The 17,061-nt window shown below is 33.6% G+C and overlaps 1 protein-coding gene and 1 long non-coding RNA gene across 13 annotated transcripts in view; one reads left to right on the forward strand and one right to left on the reverse strand.

The window, feature by feature from the left end:
• The window catches only part of LOC123389311, a 54,886-nt gene extending 52,575 nt beyond the window's left edge, over positions 1-2,311 (reverse strand). The window contains exon 1 of the long non-coding RNA XR_006603913.1: positions 1,727-2,311. This is a non-coding gene — a long non-coding RNA (uncharacterized LOC123389311). The remainder of the gene's footprint in view (positions 1-1,726) is intronic.
• GPHN (gephyrin) overlaps positions 1-17,061 on the forward strand; it is a 639,435-nt gene that overhangs the window by 508,690 nt on the left and 113,684 nt on the right. The window lies entirely within an intron of this gene.

Here is a 17,061-nt window from a genome sequence, read left to right on the forward strand (position 1 = left end):
AGCCACCTAGACACCCACCAGAACTGTTAAGTGAAAAATTTTAGGTATTTAGTTTACCTGTAGCTCTTAACTTTCTATAAGACTTTGCTTTTCCTACTTTTTGTGTAAAAGTTTGCTAGTCTTATACTAATCAACTGAACTTAATGATTTTTATGATTCTCTCTCTTCCTAAAGTAAACAAACAAGTAAACAAATCCAATACAAATATTTGGGACATATTAAGGAAAATTAATAATTTTAAGGACATTAAGGAAATATAAACAGAAGAAGCAGTTAAGAAAAAAGCTTTCTGTCACCTTCCAAATCTGAGCAAAGTGTCCCTCTTATGTTTTCCTCTAGTATTCTGTAGTTCTCTCACTCTAATGCTAGCTTATTTATTTTCTGCCTTCTCCACTTAATTCCCTCCACTCCACCCTAAGCTCTCTGCAGTAACTCATCTGTCTTATCCACTCATACTTTTCTAAGGCTCTCTCAATAAATGGGATGAATGGGTGAGTGAGTAAATAAGTCAAAGGAAAACCTTGGGCAGGCAGAGCAAGGAAGTGACAACAGAACATCCAGAGTAAGAAAAGAGAATGGGAGCAGAGAAGGAAAACAATGAACAGTAGCAAAACATTAATCTTTCTGTTACCAATACTTTTTCTTAACTACTCTTCCTGTTTAAATTATTTCATGTTTCATTCTGGCCCTTATAATTCCTTCATTCATTTTTACTACTGTCACCAGATTCAAAACATTTTGCCTAAAGTATTATCATAATTTCTGGTTCTAGTCTTATGCTTTTCAATTTATCCTAGATAGATAAGTCTTCAAGTTAAATTTCTAGCACCAAAAACTTGAAGTTTGGGGGGGTGCCTGGGTGGTTCAGTCAGTTGAGTGACCAGTTCTGGATTTGGCTCAGGGTTGTGGGATCGAGCCCCACCTCAGGCTCTGTGCTGGCTATGGAGTCTGCTTGAGATTTTCTCTCTTCTTCTCCTTCTGCCCCTCACTCCCCACCAAAAAAATGAATTTTTTTTCCTTTATAAGAAGAAATTTTAAAGAGAATTGTGAAGTAGTCCTTGAAGTATGTTAATTTCTTATAATCCTTATTTTTAGGAAATTTTTCCTAATTCTCTCCGGCTGTGACCTAATCCCTTACCCTCTTTTTTGGCACTTAATGGATCAGACAACAGCTGCTTATCATCACTTACTCAATTTTTCTTTACATAACTAAAGATAATTAGCAATTCACTTCCATAAATATTTATTGAGGTACTATTTATAAGGACTGTACTTCTGAATTTTCTTATCTAATCTCCTAAATAAATCAGATTTTTTCATATATCTTCTTGTAGTTTATTTACCAAGTTCTCAAACATTTTTCTTTGTTTACGAAACCTAGCAATTTCATAAGCAATATTTACTTTCAATTTAAATTTGATCTTGCTTTTTTATTTTATATGAAAAAGTATGACTCATTTATTACTTTTAGTCAATCTTTTTAGGCTCTTAATTGTCAATATTTTTATCTGGTATAGCTAAAAATATTAAGTTAATAAATCATGGAATAGGAAGTCCCACCCCTCTTTTCTCCACAGAGACACCAATTTAACAGCAGTATATGGAGTAAAATATTTGTGAGAACTCCACAAACCAGTTAATAAATTGCAAACCACAGGCAAATATAAAGCCAAGAACAAGCCAAGCAAACGTGAATTAAAATGGGAAGGAAACATTTTTACTTTACCTATGATCTCTGCACCTTCTTAGTCAGCATAGCTCACTATGATCATCAGAGTAGAATAAGCATCCAATGTTTTAGTTGTTTGAAAGCTGCCCAAGGAACTGATTTGTTTCATCTGACTTGGAGTGCTGATGAAACCAGCATAGTTTGCATGCCTAGGGGCCACTGAAAGCAAGTGAGAGGAGTGGCAGCTTGCAGTGACACTGGAGAGTCTGAAATAGTGCAGAAGCTGACATGGCTCACTGTTATGGGAAGAAGGCAACCAATTCCAACTTATTCCTTAGGTAGAAGAGAAAAGAACACAGCAAGTATATGCAGCAGTTCAGTTTAGGGATTGGGGAAAGCCTATCCAAAGGATCGGTTTCTGTCTCTCTTGACTTAGGGTGCTTGAATTGGCATACTTTGGATACCAAGAGGCCATTGATATTAAAGGAGAGTAGGTGGCTTGCTGCTGCAACACCAGAAAGATTGCAGTGCTACAGGAAGATAGAAGAGGAAACAAGAGACTGTGGACTCCTGAAAAAGAACCCAACAAACTCTAATTAGAAAATTACATACACAGCCAAGAGAAGTTATAAAACCCTCAGAATCTCTAGCTGGGCTGTTTGGTGAAAATCTTCCTCTGTACAAAGTCAGTAAATAAAGACTGGGAGATGTGGCTGTTTTCCCAAATGCATAAAACTCAGAAGGAAAAAAAAAATTACAACGTACAAGAAGAAACAAAGAAATATGGCTCAATCAAATGAACAAAATAGGAGTACCTCGGTGGCTCAGCTGGTTAAGTGTCTGACTATGGCTCAGGTCATGATCCCAGGGTCCTGCGATCCAGCCCTGTGTCAGGCTGTCCATTCAGTGGGAAGTCTGCTTCTCCCTCTCCATCTCCTTCTGCCCCTTCCCCTGCTTGTTCTCTCTCTGTCTCTCTCTCTCTCTTTCTCAAATAAACAAAATATTTTTTTTTAAATGAACAAAATAAATCTCTAGAAACCAACCCTGAAGAAACAGAAATCTATGAATTTCCTAACAAAGAATTCAAAGTAATTTTCTTGAAGCTAAAGGATCTATAGGAGAATACAGATAGATAGCTAGGCAAAAGCAGGAGAACAATTCATGAACAAAATGAGATATTAACAAAGACACAGAAACTATTAAAAAAGAACCAAGCAGAAATTATGGAACTGGAGAATAACTGAATTGAAAAATTCACTAGAAGCATTCAATAGCAGACTTAATTAAGCAGAAGAAAGAACTTGAAGAAAGATCATTTGAAATTATCAAGTCAGAGGAGCAAAGTGAAAAAAATGAAGACAAGTGAAGAGAGCTTAAGGAATTTATACGACAGCATTAAGCAAATTAATATATGTACCCTGAGAGTTCCAGAGGAGAAGAGAGAAAGGGAGAACTTATTTAAAGAGATAGTGGCTGGAAACTACCCAAATCTAAGGAAATAAATGGACATCAAAATTCAGGAAGCTCAAAATATTCCAAATAGGATGAATCCAAAAAGTCCTACACCAAAACACATGACAAACTGTCAAAAGTCAAAGATAATCTCTTGAAAGCAGCAAGAGCAACTTGTGTTTAAAGAAGCTTTCATCACATTATCAGTGGCTTTCTTAGTAGAAACCTTATGGACCAGAAGGAAGTAGGATGATAATTCAAAGTCCTGGAAGAAAAAGATAGTCAACCAAGAATACTATTTCTAGCAAAACTGTCCTTCAGAAATGAAAGAGATATAAGGACTTTCACAGATAAGCAAAAGCTGAAGAGTTTATCACCACTAGACCTACCTTACACGAAATGCTAAAGTTATTCCTGCAAATTGAAACAAAAGGACATCATGGGGCACCAGGGAGGTTCAGTGGGTTAAAGCCTCTGCCTTCAGCTCAGGTCATGGTCTCAGGGTCCTGGGATGGGGGCCTGCATCAGGCTCTCTGCTCAGTAGGAAGCCCGCTTCCTCCTCTCTTTCTGCCTGCCTCTCTGCCTATTTGTGATCCCTGTCTGTCAAATAAATAAAATCTTAAAAAAAAAAAAAAGGACATCAGACAGCATCACAAATGTATATTAAAATATAAAACTCAGTTTTTAAAATATAAAAACTCAGTACCACCGAGGTACTCCTCTATTTTCCCAATGAGCCTGGGTGGCTCATTGGGTTAAGCCTCTGCCTTCAGCTCGGGTCATGGTCTCAAGGTCCTGGGATCGAGCCCCACGTTGGGCTTCCTGCTCAGTGGGGAGCCTGCTTCCTCCTCTCTCTCTTTCTCTGCCTGCCTCTCTGCCCACTTGTGATTTCTGTCAAATAAATAAAAATAAAATCTTTAAAAAATAAATTAATAAAATAAAATATAAAACTCACCAACAAAGGTAAATATATAGATAAATACAGAATTCTACAATATTGTAATAGTGGCATGTAAAGCACTTTTAATTTTAGTATAGAATTTAAAAGATACAATCATAAAAAATAACTTTAAGACTATGTTATTAATGTATACATGGTATGTAAGGAGTGGTTTGTGACATCAGTTAATATAAAGTGGGAGTGGAAAAATGTAAAAGACCAGGGTTTTGTATATGATTGAAGTTCTTACAAGCATGAAATAGATTGTTGTAACTATAAGATGTTTAAGTTCCAAGGAAACCACACACACACGCGCGTGTGCGCGCTTGCAAAATATCTACAGAATATACAAGGAAAGAGATGAGAAAGAAATCAAAGGTTAATACCAAAAACAAAATCAATGAAACACAAAGAAAAGCATCAAGAGTAGAAAAGAGGTCCAAAATAAGTATAAGACAAACAGAAAATAATTTTTCAGATGGTAATAGTATGTCCTTTCCTATCAGCACTAACTTCAAATGAAATGGGTAAAATTTCCCCATCAAAAGACGTAAGAGTGGCTAGCTGAATGGATTTTTTAAAAATCGATGCATCTATAAGAGATTCAGCTTAGATAAAAAGACACACATAGGCTCAAAGTGTAAGGATGGAAAACATTATTCCATGTAATAAAGGAGAACAAGAGTGGCCATATGTATTTCAGACAATACAGACTTAAAGTTAAAAACAGCTGTTACAAGAAACAAAGAAGGGTGTTATATAATGATAAAAGAGTCAATTCCATAACAATGAAAGATACAAAAATTATAAATACATAAGCACGTAACATCAGAGTACCCAAAAATACAAAGCAAACGTGGACAGAATTGATGGAAGAAATAGATAGTAACACAATAATAGTGAATTCAATATACCACTTTTAATAACAGATAGAATAATCAAACAAAATCAGTAAGGAAACAGAGGACTTGAACAACATTATAAATATGATTGGACCTAACAGACATACACAGAACACTGCACCCACCAGCAGCAGAACACATATTCTGCTCCATACCTATTCACAGAACATTCTCCAAAATAGATCAAATGTTAGACCACACACACACAAAAAAGAGCCTTAACAAATTTAAGGAAGCTTGATCTACCAAGTATCTTTTCCAACAACAAGGCAATGAAACTAGAAATCAGTAACAATAGAAAAATTAGAAAAATCACAAATATGTGGAAATTACACACTCTTGACCAACCAGTGAGTCAAAAAAGAAATCACAAGGAAATTAGAAAATATCTTGACACTAATGAAAACCAAAACAAAACACTAAAACTTATGGAATGCAGCAAAAGCAATAATACAGGGAAGTTTTAACAGTAAATGGCTTACATTAAAAGAGAAGATCTGAAATCAACAATCTAACTGCACATTTTAAAGAACATAGAAATAAAAGAACTAATCTTCAAGTTAGAAGAAGGAAGAAAATAATAAATATTAGAGCAGAAATAAATGAAATAGAGAATAGAAATACAATAGAAATCAACAAAACAAAGAGTTGTTATTTTTTTAATTAGATAATTTGACAAACCCTCAATTAGACTGAGAATAAAAGAGAAGACTTAATTACTAAAATAAGAAATGAAAAAAATACATTACAACTGATGCCACAAAAATAAGAAAAAGATTATGAGACTACTTTGAATAATTATATTCCAGCAAGTTGGAAAGCCTAGAAGAAATGGATAAACTTCTAGAAACATATATTCTACCAAGACTGAATCATACAGAAACAGAAAATCCAAAAAAACCTAACAACCAGAAGGAGATTGAATCAGTAACCAAAAGTTTTCCACCAAGAATCCCAGAACCAGATGACTTCACTGTAGAATTCTACCAAACAATTAAAGAAGAATTAAAGCCAGTTCTTCTCAGACTCTTCCCAATATTGAAGAAGAGGGAACACTTATTAACTCGTTTTCTGAGGCTATCTATCATTACCCTGAGCCAGACAATGATATTATGAGAAAACTACAGACCAGTATCTCTTATGAACGTAGATGCAAAAATCCTCAGCAAAAACTAGAAAATGAAATTCAGCAGCACATGAAAAAGATTATATACCATGAACAAGTGAGATTTATCCCTGGGATACAAGGGTGGGTGGTTCAACATACAAAAGTCAATAAACAGAATATACCACATTAACAAAACAAAAGAACAAAAACCACCTGATCATCTTAATAGATACAGAAAAAGCATTTGACAAAATTCAATGCCCTTTCCTGATAAAAACACTCACCAAACAGGAATAGAAGGGAGTTACCTCAACATAATAAAAGTTATATATAAAAAGGTAAACAGGTAAATTATATATAACAGTAGAAAACTGAAAGGTTTTCCTTTATTTGCAAACAAGGCAGGAATACCCACTTTCACCACTTCTATTCAATATGATACTGAAAGTTCCAGTCAGAGCTCTTAGGCAAGAAAAGCAAATAAAAGATATCTGAACTAGAAAGGAAGAAGTAAAATGATCTTTATTCACACATGACACAATCTTATATGTATAAAACCCTAAAGATTACACACATACACACACTGTCAGAATGAAATAATTCAACAAAGTTGCAGAATACAAACTCAATAATCCAAAATCAGTTGTGTTTCCAAATACTAACCATGAACAATCCAAAAGGAATTAAGAAAACAACCCCATTTCAATAGTATCAAAAAATAAAATACTCAGGGATAAATTAAACAAGGAGGTAAAAGACCTGTACACTGAAACTATGAAATATTGCTGAAAGAAATATCCTCTTGCTCATGAATTGGAAGACTTAATATTGTTAATATTCATATTACCTAAAGCAGTCTAAAGATTCAGTGCAATCACTATCAAAATCCCAATGACATTTTTTTCAGAAATAGAAAAACCATTTTAAAATTCAGTGTAAAAAAAAATCAAAGTACTTTAAATAGCTAAAATAATCTTGAGAAAAAACAAAGCTGCAGGCCTCTCATTTCCTGATTTCAAACATACTACAAAGATACATTAATCAAAACAATGTTGTTCTGGCATAAAAGCAAACATATAGACAAATGGAACAGAATAGAAAGCCCAGACATAAACTGCCACATATTTGGCACCAAGGCTGCCAAAACTACACAATATGGAAAGGATAGTCTATTCAACAAATGGTGTTGGGAAAACTGGATATCCAAATGCAAAAAAATTAAAGATGGGCCCTTAATCTTATACTATATACCAAAATTAACTCAAATGGATTAAAGACCTAAACATAAGACCCGAAGCTATAAAACTAGAAGAAAACATAAGGGGAACATAAAGGGAAAGCCTCATGACATTGGAATGGACAATGATATGACACAAAAACAGCAACTAAAACAAATATAGACAAGTGGGACTACATTAAATTTTAAAAATTCTGCATAGCAAAGTACACAATCAACAGAATGAAAAAGCAACCTATAGAATAGAACAAAGTATCTGCACACCATATATCAAATAATGAGTTAATCTCTGGGATATAGAAGGAATTCCTACAATTCAACAACAAAAAGCAATTAAAAAGTGGGCAAAAGGGCGCCTGGGTGGCTCAGTGGGTTGAGCCGCTGCCTTTGGCTCAGGTCATGATCTCAGGGTCCTGGGATCGAGTCCCGCATCGGGCTCTTTGCTCGGCAGGGAGCCTGCTTCTCTCTCTCTGCCTGCCTCTCTGTCTACTTGTGATTTCTTTCTGTCAAATAAGTAAATAAATAAAAATCTTTTTTTTTTTAAGTGGGCGGGGCGCCTGGATGGCTCAGTGGGTTAAAGCCTCTGCCTTCTGCTCAGGTCATGATCTCAGGGTCCTGGGATTGAGTCCCGCATCAGGCTCTCTGCTCAGCAGGGAGCCTGCTTCCTCCTCTTTCTCTCTCTACCTGCCTCTCTGCCTACTTGTGATCTCTCTCTGTCAAATAAATAAATAAAATATTTAAAAAAAAAAAAGACCTTCTGTGTCTCTAACTTTTAAGATTGTAGTAGCATACTAACTTTCCGCCTGACTGCAGTCTCTCTTACTTGCAGACTGCAGCCTATTTTCCTTGCAAGCTACCATCAGTCAAGTATTGCATTTTTAAGTCTGTATCACTTCTGTATCAAAAAAATTTTTGAATAGTTCTTCATTTTCTATAGTATTAATCCTCTTCAAATCCTATCCTTAACTGAAATGACCGCCCTTATACCTTTTAGTTCATCCTCTCCACCTCCAGCCTCATTGGGTGATTCCTCATTCTCTAAAAGTACTTTCAAATCTATTATTTTGTTCATTCTGTTTCAGATGTTCCTCCCTTTTTCTATTGTTTAAAGCTCAGTTGGCACCTCCTCTGTGGAACTTTACCATTTGTGCCATCAGAATTAGTTATTTCCTTTTCTGCATTATCATACATACATAGTTTTTTGTTTTAAAACATTAAAAATGGGGTTTTTTTTTTTGTTTAAAGACATAAGCATTTACAGGTTTGTTTTACTTTTTCCTTAAAACACTGTGTGACTGAGAAATAGGAATCTCATCTTACCTACCTCAGCATTACTTCCTAGTGATTAATAAAATATCTTACATAGGGAGAGTATTCAATTTATTTTTAGAAAATGAAGTTGAAGGAAAGAAAGTCCCCCTAGGGTGATACAGGAGAAAGCACACCAGAAAAATCTGGACATCTGGTCTTTTTGTTTTGAACTATCTATTTAGACATGTAATGTTGAGCTAATTTTTCAGCCTTTCTATGGTAAAACTTGTCTGCAAGAAATCTTTGTATGTGTCACTCTTATTGCATGGAACAATGCAAACAATGAATCATGAGACACTACAGCAAAAACTAATGATGAACTGTATGGTTACTAATATAACACAGTTTTTTAAAAAACTTCAAAATGTTGGCTCATATGATAAATTATGTAAATGGTTTCCAGTTGGCTTACATAATAAAGTGCAGTCTCCAAAGCCTAGCATTTAAGGGCTTTTATGGTCTGGTTTTAGTTACTTTTCTAACCTCAACCCCCTCTGATCCCAATTAGGAACCCAGCACTCTACCAATACCCATCTCTACATTCTTTCCTGATCATATTGTGTCGAGTCTCACCTAGGCAGCTGTATCACTTAGTCCTGGCAGGAGTCAAATGCCACATTCAAACAGGATAATGGAGAATTTAATAAAGGAACTAGTTCCAACAGAGTAGCTAGGGTTAAGGAAAAGCAAGATAAGTTAAAGAACTTTTGGGGCTCCCAACAGCAGGAAACTGTTCCTGCCTTTAAGCCTCAAGGATCCAGGGAAGAGAATAATTGTCTAAAATAAGTCTGTTAGAGAGGACTGACTCACAGAGCTAACTGTTTTTATTATATGAACATAACCACTGCCAAACAGCACTCAAGCAGAAGTCACAGGTATAAGGATTCTATTGGTTCTACCCCTTTGGGGCACATAGCAGGGCAGAATAAAGTGGGGAGGAATATGGGAGAGAAAAAGCAGCTGCTTTATTCAAACTGTTCTTTCCACATAGATTTAAATCTATCTCAGATGATAACTCTATTAAAAATAATATTAATGCAAATATATAACTTTTTTAGGGGAGAGGAAGAAGGAAAGGGAGAGGGGAAATCTTAAGCAGATTTCACACCCAGCATGGAACCCAACGACATAGGGCTCACTCTTAGAATCCTGAGATCATGACCTGAGCCAAAATCAAGAATAGGATGCTTAACTGAGTGAGCCACCCAGGCACCCTGAATGCAAATATCTAATATTTATGAAGAGCTTACTATACACCAAGCATTGTAACACACAGATGGAGGAGGGGGGCAGTTTGAGGAGGAGGAAGGGAATAAGGGAAATAAGAGGCTGGAAAAGTTAACGAATTTTGAGCTCCAGTTGGCCATATAGTTTTTGAATATGAACCTCCTAATTGCTGTGCTAATGGGTTTGGATTTTATTGTAAAGGTCGGTAAAGGAATTTGAATGTGGAATGACAAGATCAAATTTACAATTTTGAAAGAACATTTACTGTGATGTGAAGAATGAATTGATTCCAGTTGAGATCAGAAGCAGGAATCTGATGAGAGCTTGAATTAAAGCTGGAGCAATAGAAATAGAAAAATAATACAGTATTTTTTTTCTAACATTAAGGAATCACAGTTGGCAGGATTGGGAACTAGATATGGAAGGTAAGGAAGTCAAGAATGACCACCAATTTCTAACTTCGGAAGCATGAATTACAAGATCCTATATTAGATATGACTCGTACTTTATCTTCATAGTCTTAAAAATAAGCAGGTGTTTGCTAGTTGTACTGGAAGTAGAAAAGCAGTTAAGACAGATGTGTGAGAAGAAAATCATGCTGTGTACTGGAAATTATTAAGTTTTCTATAGCTGGAATAAGGATATATGTAAGAGCAAAGAGGGATGAAGCCAGAGAGAAAGGACAGATCATGAAAAGTCTAACACATTACTCTAGATTGTCTGAACTGTATCCCTAGGATAAATTTTAAAACATTTATATTTCTTTTTATATATATGCATATGCATATATGTGCATATATATACACACATATACATATATGTGTATGTATGTATATATGTATGTGTGTATATATGTATGTATATATGTAAATATATTAAATTTAAGTGATGTATGATTATTGCAAGAATCTGAATAATACAGAAATTAGGAAGGAAAAAAGTCTTATCCTACAACTTAAAGATAACTGCTACTAACATATATAATTATTTTCTTCCACTATACACATTGGATTATATATTAATTCTACAGTTATAGTCATACTGTGATTTATACATTTTTTAAAAACTATAGCCCTCATATCAGCAGAATTAGTTGTGAATTAACCTCACTTTTTAGGCCTATCAAAAGATGAGAAGAGGGGCGCCTCCGTGGCTCAGTTGGTTAAGCGGCTGCCTTCGGCTCGGGTCATGATTCCAGGGTTCTGGGATCGAGCCCCGCATCCGGCTCCCTGCTCAGCGGAGAGCCTGCTTCTCTCTCTCCCCCTTTCCCTGCCGCTCTGCTTACTTGTGCTCTCTCTCTAGTTCTCTGTCAAATAAACAAATAAAATATTTAAAAAAAAGATGAGAAGAATACCAATTGCCCAATAAATATAGAATAAACTAGTTTCTGTTTAATGTGCAAAATGCCTTAAAAACTAGATTTCTGTTCACCAAGAACACTGACTCAGCCTTCATATTTGCCTGTATGATCACCTGTTCTACAATTTTCTTTCTCAAGTATTCAAATTGACATCTACCACATGCCTAATGATTATGTTTAACAATGTTTACATCTTAGAAAAGATATTACTCAAATTTACTCTTTTATTAGTCTATCATTAAAACTAATAACTAGGATAGACATTCTGGAGTTGAAGCCTTATGTGCTTATACCTAATAATATGAAAAAAAAAAGGCAAATGCAGCTTTTATGAGCTGGTAAAACTCCTCTAACTACAAAAATGACTTTGAACTTCTCTGGGTTCTTTTTCCCAGTGTATTATAGAGACTAGTTAGTTAATGCTTAGAAAGGGTTTTAAAAGATATTTTTAGATTCCACTTTTAGAAATATAATAGCTTATTTCTAAAGAAGAATTACTTTTTCTCTACCATTGTCTAAAGAATGTTTAGAACAAGGACCTACTAAAGAAAACAATTCTAATTTTGCATTTTAATGCTAGTGGCACTTATGAAGACATTCAAATAGAAGCTAACAAAAATATATTTAAGTTTATATATGTGTGTGTACATATATATGTATATATGTACATATATATACATATATATACATATACATACATGCATTTATATTAATGCCTCTGAAATTATATCCCAACAACCTCTTTGGGGAATAAAAGAATTTTCAGCTTTTTGGCTAGTAAAGTTTAAAAAGGTGGTCCTAGCAGCCTAACAAAGCAAGCTGAAGTTCAGAGACCCAAAAAGGGCACAAAACCAGAAATCAACAGCAGGACAAGAATGAACTAAAGGATTTCAGAATAGATAATATATTTGTTTGTATTCCTGAACCAGAATGATGGCAAAGCAGAGGGTAATTACCAATAGTGTAAGCAAAGAAGAGAAAGATGATGAAAAAAGTTGTTGAAAGGGGAAAAAGGGAAAAATTGTATCTGAAAGAGGAAGATTATATCGAAAGCTGGGCTTTTGGCATAGTGGCTATAAATAGTACCCACACTTTTTAATCTGTATGCAGCACTAGTGCTGCTAGTAAGGGCAAGAACCCAAGGATCAAGGATTGAGGCTTTCCTCAAGAGTCCTCCATTCATTCTTAGGTACACCTATAGTGAAGTCCAGTCCTATAAAGACAGTCATGAAAAATTACGGTAGATCATCTACAGCCACCTCAATGCAAAAGACTTTGCTTGCCTTTGTTGGGTGTGTTAGCACTTGACTCCTACTTACTGTTTTTTAAAACTAATTTTATCCTTAGGGCGCCTGGGTGGCTCAATCAGTTAGGCATCTGCCTTCAGGTCATGATTGGGCTCCCTGCTCAGCAGGGAGTCTGCTTGTCTCTCTCCCTCTTCCTGCCCTCTTCTTGCCCATGCACATGCATGCACTCTCTCAAATAAATAAATAAAATCTTTTCTCAAAAATTGAAATAATATCACAGACCTGTACCCCTGAAACAAATAATACATTGTGTATTAATTTAAAAAATGAAAATAATAATTTTATTTTTTAGTATTGCTTTAGCCAGTCTATTTTATCATTATATCTTCTAATATCATTTTTCACTTCATTTCTTTTTACCTTGTACTCTCAGCTAATTTTATCTATTTACTTTTAATATTATATATTTAGCTAACTTGTATGTGACTAATTGAAAATAAAAGTGGAAGGAAGATAGCTATAAAAGACAGTTCACACCTGACCATGGGAAATAAATTACTTTTTCATCCTTTGGTCTTATAATTTTTCTATAGATAAACCTCTTGATCTAAAGATAACCTATAAGGATTTACTTACAGTGTTACTTACTTAGAGTGTTAATAAATAATTATTTGTTAAATTATTTATTATTTATATTTAATAAATAAGTATATTTTACATAATTTATAGTAATATTAATCAAGTTATTTTATTAATTATTTTATTGTTTATGATTATTCTGTTAATTATTCATTAAATTATTTATGATTTATTAACTTATTTCTTAATAATTATATTTAATTTATAATCTATTAAATCATTTATTAAAATTATTTATTATTAAGGAATTTATTATTAAATAAGGCAGTGCATACATTGAACCCAAAGCTAATTTTTCATTTCCTTCACTGCTTGACCACAGCTAAATTATTTTTTATTCTCCTTATTCATTTCCCTACTGCATTGGCCCTCTTACCACTTTTAAACAAAATGGTAAAGAGAAGAAAAACCTAGTTTCAATTTATTGTTAATAAATGTTTGCAATTATTTTTAAATATGGACTATTCTAGTAAAAAAGAACACTGAAGTTATTGACTAGAATAATGTTTGAAATTTTAGGTAGTGTTTATCTCTCAGCTCATCTTTGTCATGCTGCATATTCTAAAGTGGTTAAAATCAAGTATTTAAGACCTTAGTCAACAAAAATTTTCTGTGTGGCCACTGTGTGCATAGCATCCTTGGGCTTTGACGTTAAGATACTTTTTCCTTTCTCAAAGAGCTGAAAATCTAGTTAAGAAGATAGACACATATATAAATAAGTACTATTGCTGTAAGATACGTAGTTAATATAGTATGTAATGAGAATCCTAGGATAGAGTAGTAAATAGTGCCTCAGTGCAGGAAACAGAAAGAAAAGGTATGGGCATATATTGCATCATAAAGGAGAGATTATTGAAAGAAATTTTGGGTTTTTTTTATTATTTATTATTATTATTATTGCAATAATTTCAAACTTCAGAAAAGTTGCAAGAATAGTACAAAGAACTCTTGTATATCTTTCATCAGATTCCCTCAAATGTTAGCATTTTGCCACAATTGCTTTATCATTTCTCTCTGTATATTAATACACATATTTTCTGGAATTGCTTGTGGGTAAATTGCAGACATGTTGCCTCTTTACCCCTAAATACTTCAAATGTAGATTTCCTTTATTTTAAAAAAGGAGAAAAGAAAGAAAAAAATATTCTTACATAACCATGATACAATTATCAAAATCAGGAAATGAACCTTGCCATAATACTGTTATACAATCTTATTCAAATTACATTTTGTCAATTTTTCTAATAATGTTCTTGATAGCAAAAGAAAAAAACATTTTCTCCTTCTGATCTGAGATCCAGTCCAGAATCATGCATTACTTTTACCAACCATGTGCCTTTAGGCTCCTTTATCTGGAGCAACTCCTCTTTTTTTTTTTTTTTTTTTTGGTCTTTCATGACCTTAACATTTTTCAAGACACAGGTCAGTTACTTTATAGAATATTCCTCAATTTTAGACTTCTCTGATATTTCCTGGCGGTTTCATTCAGGTTATGTATTTTTGTTAGAAATACTTTACATGTGATGCTGTATTCTTCACACATCATATAAAGAGATTCATGATGTCATTTTATCCTGTTACTGGTGATATTAATTACTGGTGATATTAACTTTGGTCACTTGGTTAAGATGCTGTCTTCCAGGTTTCTCCACTCTAAAATTACTACTTTACTTTGTAGTTAGTAGGAATCTTATGGGGCTATATGGTGAAACTATATAAATATGTGTTTTTCTTTAGATTTTCACCTTCTAGTTTTACAATCCATTGATGATTTTTGCCTGAACCAGTTCTTGTTATGATAGTTGCCAAGTGGTGACTTTATAATTCCAACATTTCTTCATATATCAGTTGGCATTCTGTTGTAAGGAAGAATTTTATGTAATTATTTCTTTATTTATATTAGTGTATATTCATAGATTCTTACTTTTCTTTTATTAAATGGATTCTATTATCTGCTACTATCCTAATTTACTTTGATGCTTAAGTTGCCCCAGGCCAAACAGTCTCTTCAAGTTGACTCCAAGATTCTTTTGACATATTCCATCATTATTTGATTACTTCCTTACTAAAGAAAGTTGTGAAGGAAGAATAATAATTTCTTAAGAAGATAAGAGAAAAGTCACTCTAGGCAAAGCAAACATCATATGCTAAGGCAGGGAAATATGAAATAGTTTGGTATATGCTAATATCTACAGTATCATCAATTTTCTAATGGAGTAGTAAGTGAGGCTGAAAAAGAAGCAAAGAAGTATTTTATATACTATTCAAAGGAATTTGATTTTATCCCATGGGTAATGAACCAACCAAGCATATAAATTATAGTGCAAATGTTTTGTGACAGTGCCCTGTTTTATAATCTTGATTATAAAATTATAATCTTGATGCACAAAGCCCAAGAGTACTTTTCTTTAATATTTCTTATAATGCCCTAGAAAATAACACAGTCCCTTCAGCCATGTTTTCTTGGTCTTGTCAGAAATGCTCATAGCATTTTTATCTTAGTATAAACAAGTAGAAAAACATTTAAGACTATTAAATTGAAAACAATATGAGAAAGTATTTTCAGATACACAAACTGCCATATCATCCCCAAGTCTATAAACTCTATGATTGCCAGTGTTTTCTTAGGCTTTGAGCTTGATTTATCTTAGTTTAAGAGATACATATGAAAGAGGAAATGCTTATATATCTGAACCACACATCCTTTGAATTACCAAAGATCCTAGCTATTTAACCTAAGCAAACTATCATTTTCACTCTTTAGGTTTCCTAGGAAAGCTATTCATTATTTTAGGTGGTTTGCTGCTCTCAAAGATTCAGAAAGTAGAAATATAAGGAATCCAAGCTGCAAATAGTATGATAAAGAAAGGCAATGTTATTAATATGACAGAAGGAAACTCTTCCTTGAGATTTTCTGTATATCCAAAGAATTTATGATTATTTACACTTTAGGCAGTTTGGTTGTTTTGAGGTATAAAGTTTCCTCTTGAGGATTTTAATTTAATCAAGAAGAACCTGCACAAAGATCTTGTTTCATCATATTCTGTTATATCATTTGAAAGCATCTTTTCTTTATTTAACTTCTAATTTAAAGAGTGGATTTTCAAGCTAAAATGAAACATTGTATATTAAAAATTATCAGATTGAAAAGGATGCATTTGAACTGGAAAAAATAATTTCATTGGAATAAATCTCATTTCACGATGACCATTACATTAAAAAGGGTTACTGCTATATGACAAAGATCCTTAGTTACTCTACTCAGTAGAAAGGAATCCATGTGTACCTTCTGTGCCCCTTTGAAGGCCTTATACATCACAGATACTGCCATTAGTATTTAAACATATCTTTCATAATGTCAGTCCTGATTGAATCCATACTGTTTCTATACTAACTTCTTATATAGTCTTTAGTGATTATAACTGCTGCAAGGAAGATAGAAAACCTCAGTAACATTTTGAGTATTTTACCTGCAAAGATTCCAAGCTCATATATAGTCAACCCCACATCTAAACTTATGCACCAGAAAATACAAAAGTGACAAGTTAGGTTTTACTTACAGAAACCTGGATTTGTTAGAGAAACCTCCTGGTCACCAATCTGTGGCTAATTTAGAATTGCTTTAATCCTTTAAATTTACTTGAGAAAATTAAACCCATTGCAGAAGAATGCTAGCAATTTAGATGTTATAATAATTCAAACCTGTTCTTCTTTTCTCAGTTTGGATATCTACTAGTGGAGGGGATGTCTAGACTTGCTTTCACCATCCCCACCCTGCTTCCATATAAAAATTCCATATCCTACAGAACTTTGTAGTTTATTTTTGTCAGAGTAGCTACCCTGCCTACGAATTATCAGTGATAGCCATATATTACCAACTAACTTTACTATTATAAGTTAAAGTAAATATTCCCTTGAACACCATAATCTTCTATATAGGACACATATTTTTACATGTTAGTTTTGTAG

This window comes from Mustela putorius, unplaced genomic scaffold (genome assembly GCF_011764305.1).
Source record: "Mustela putorius furo isolate JIRA1106 unplaced genomic scaffold, ASM1176430v1.1 tig00000129_pilon_pilon_pilon, whole genome shotgun sequence".
In the NCBI taxonomy this organism is placed as follows: Eukaryota; Metazoa; Chordata; class Mammalia; order Carnivora; family Mustelidae; genus Mustela; species Mustela putorius.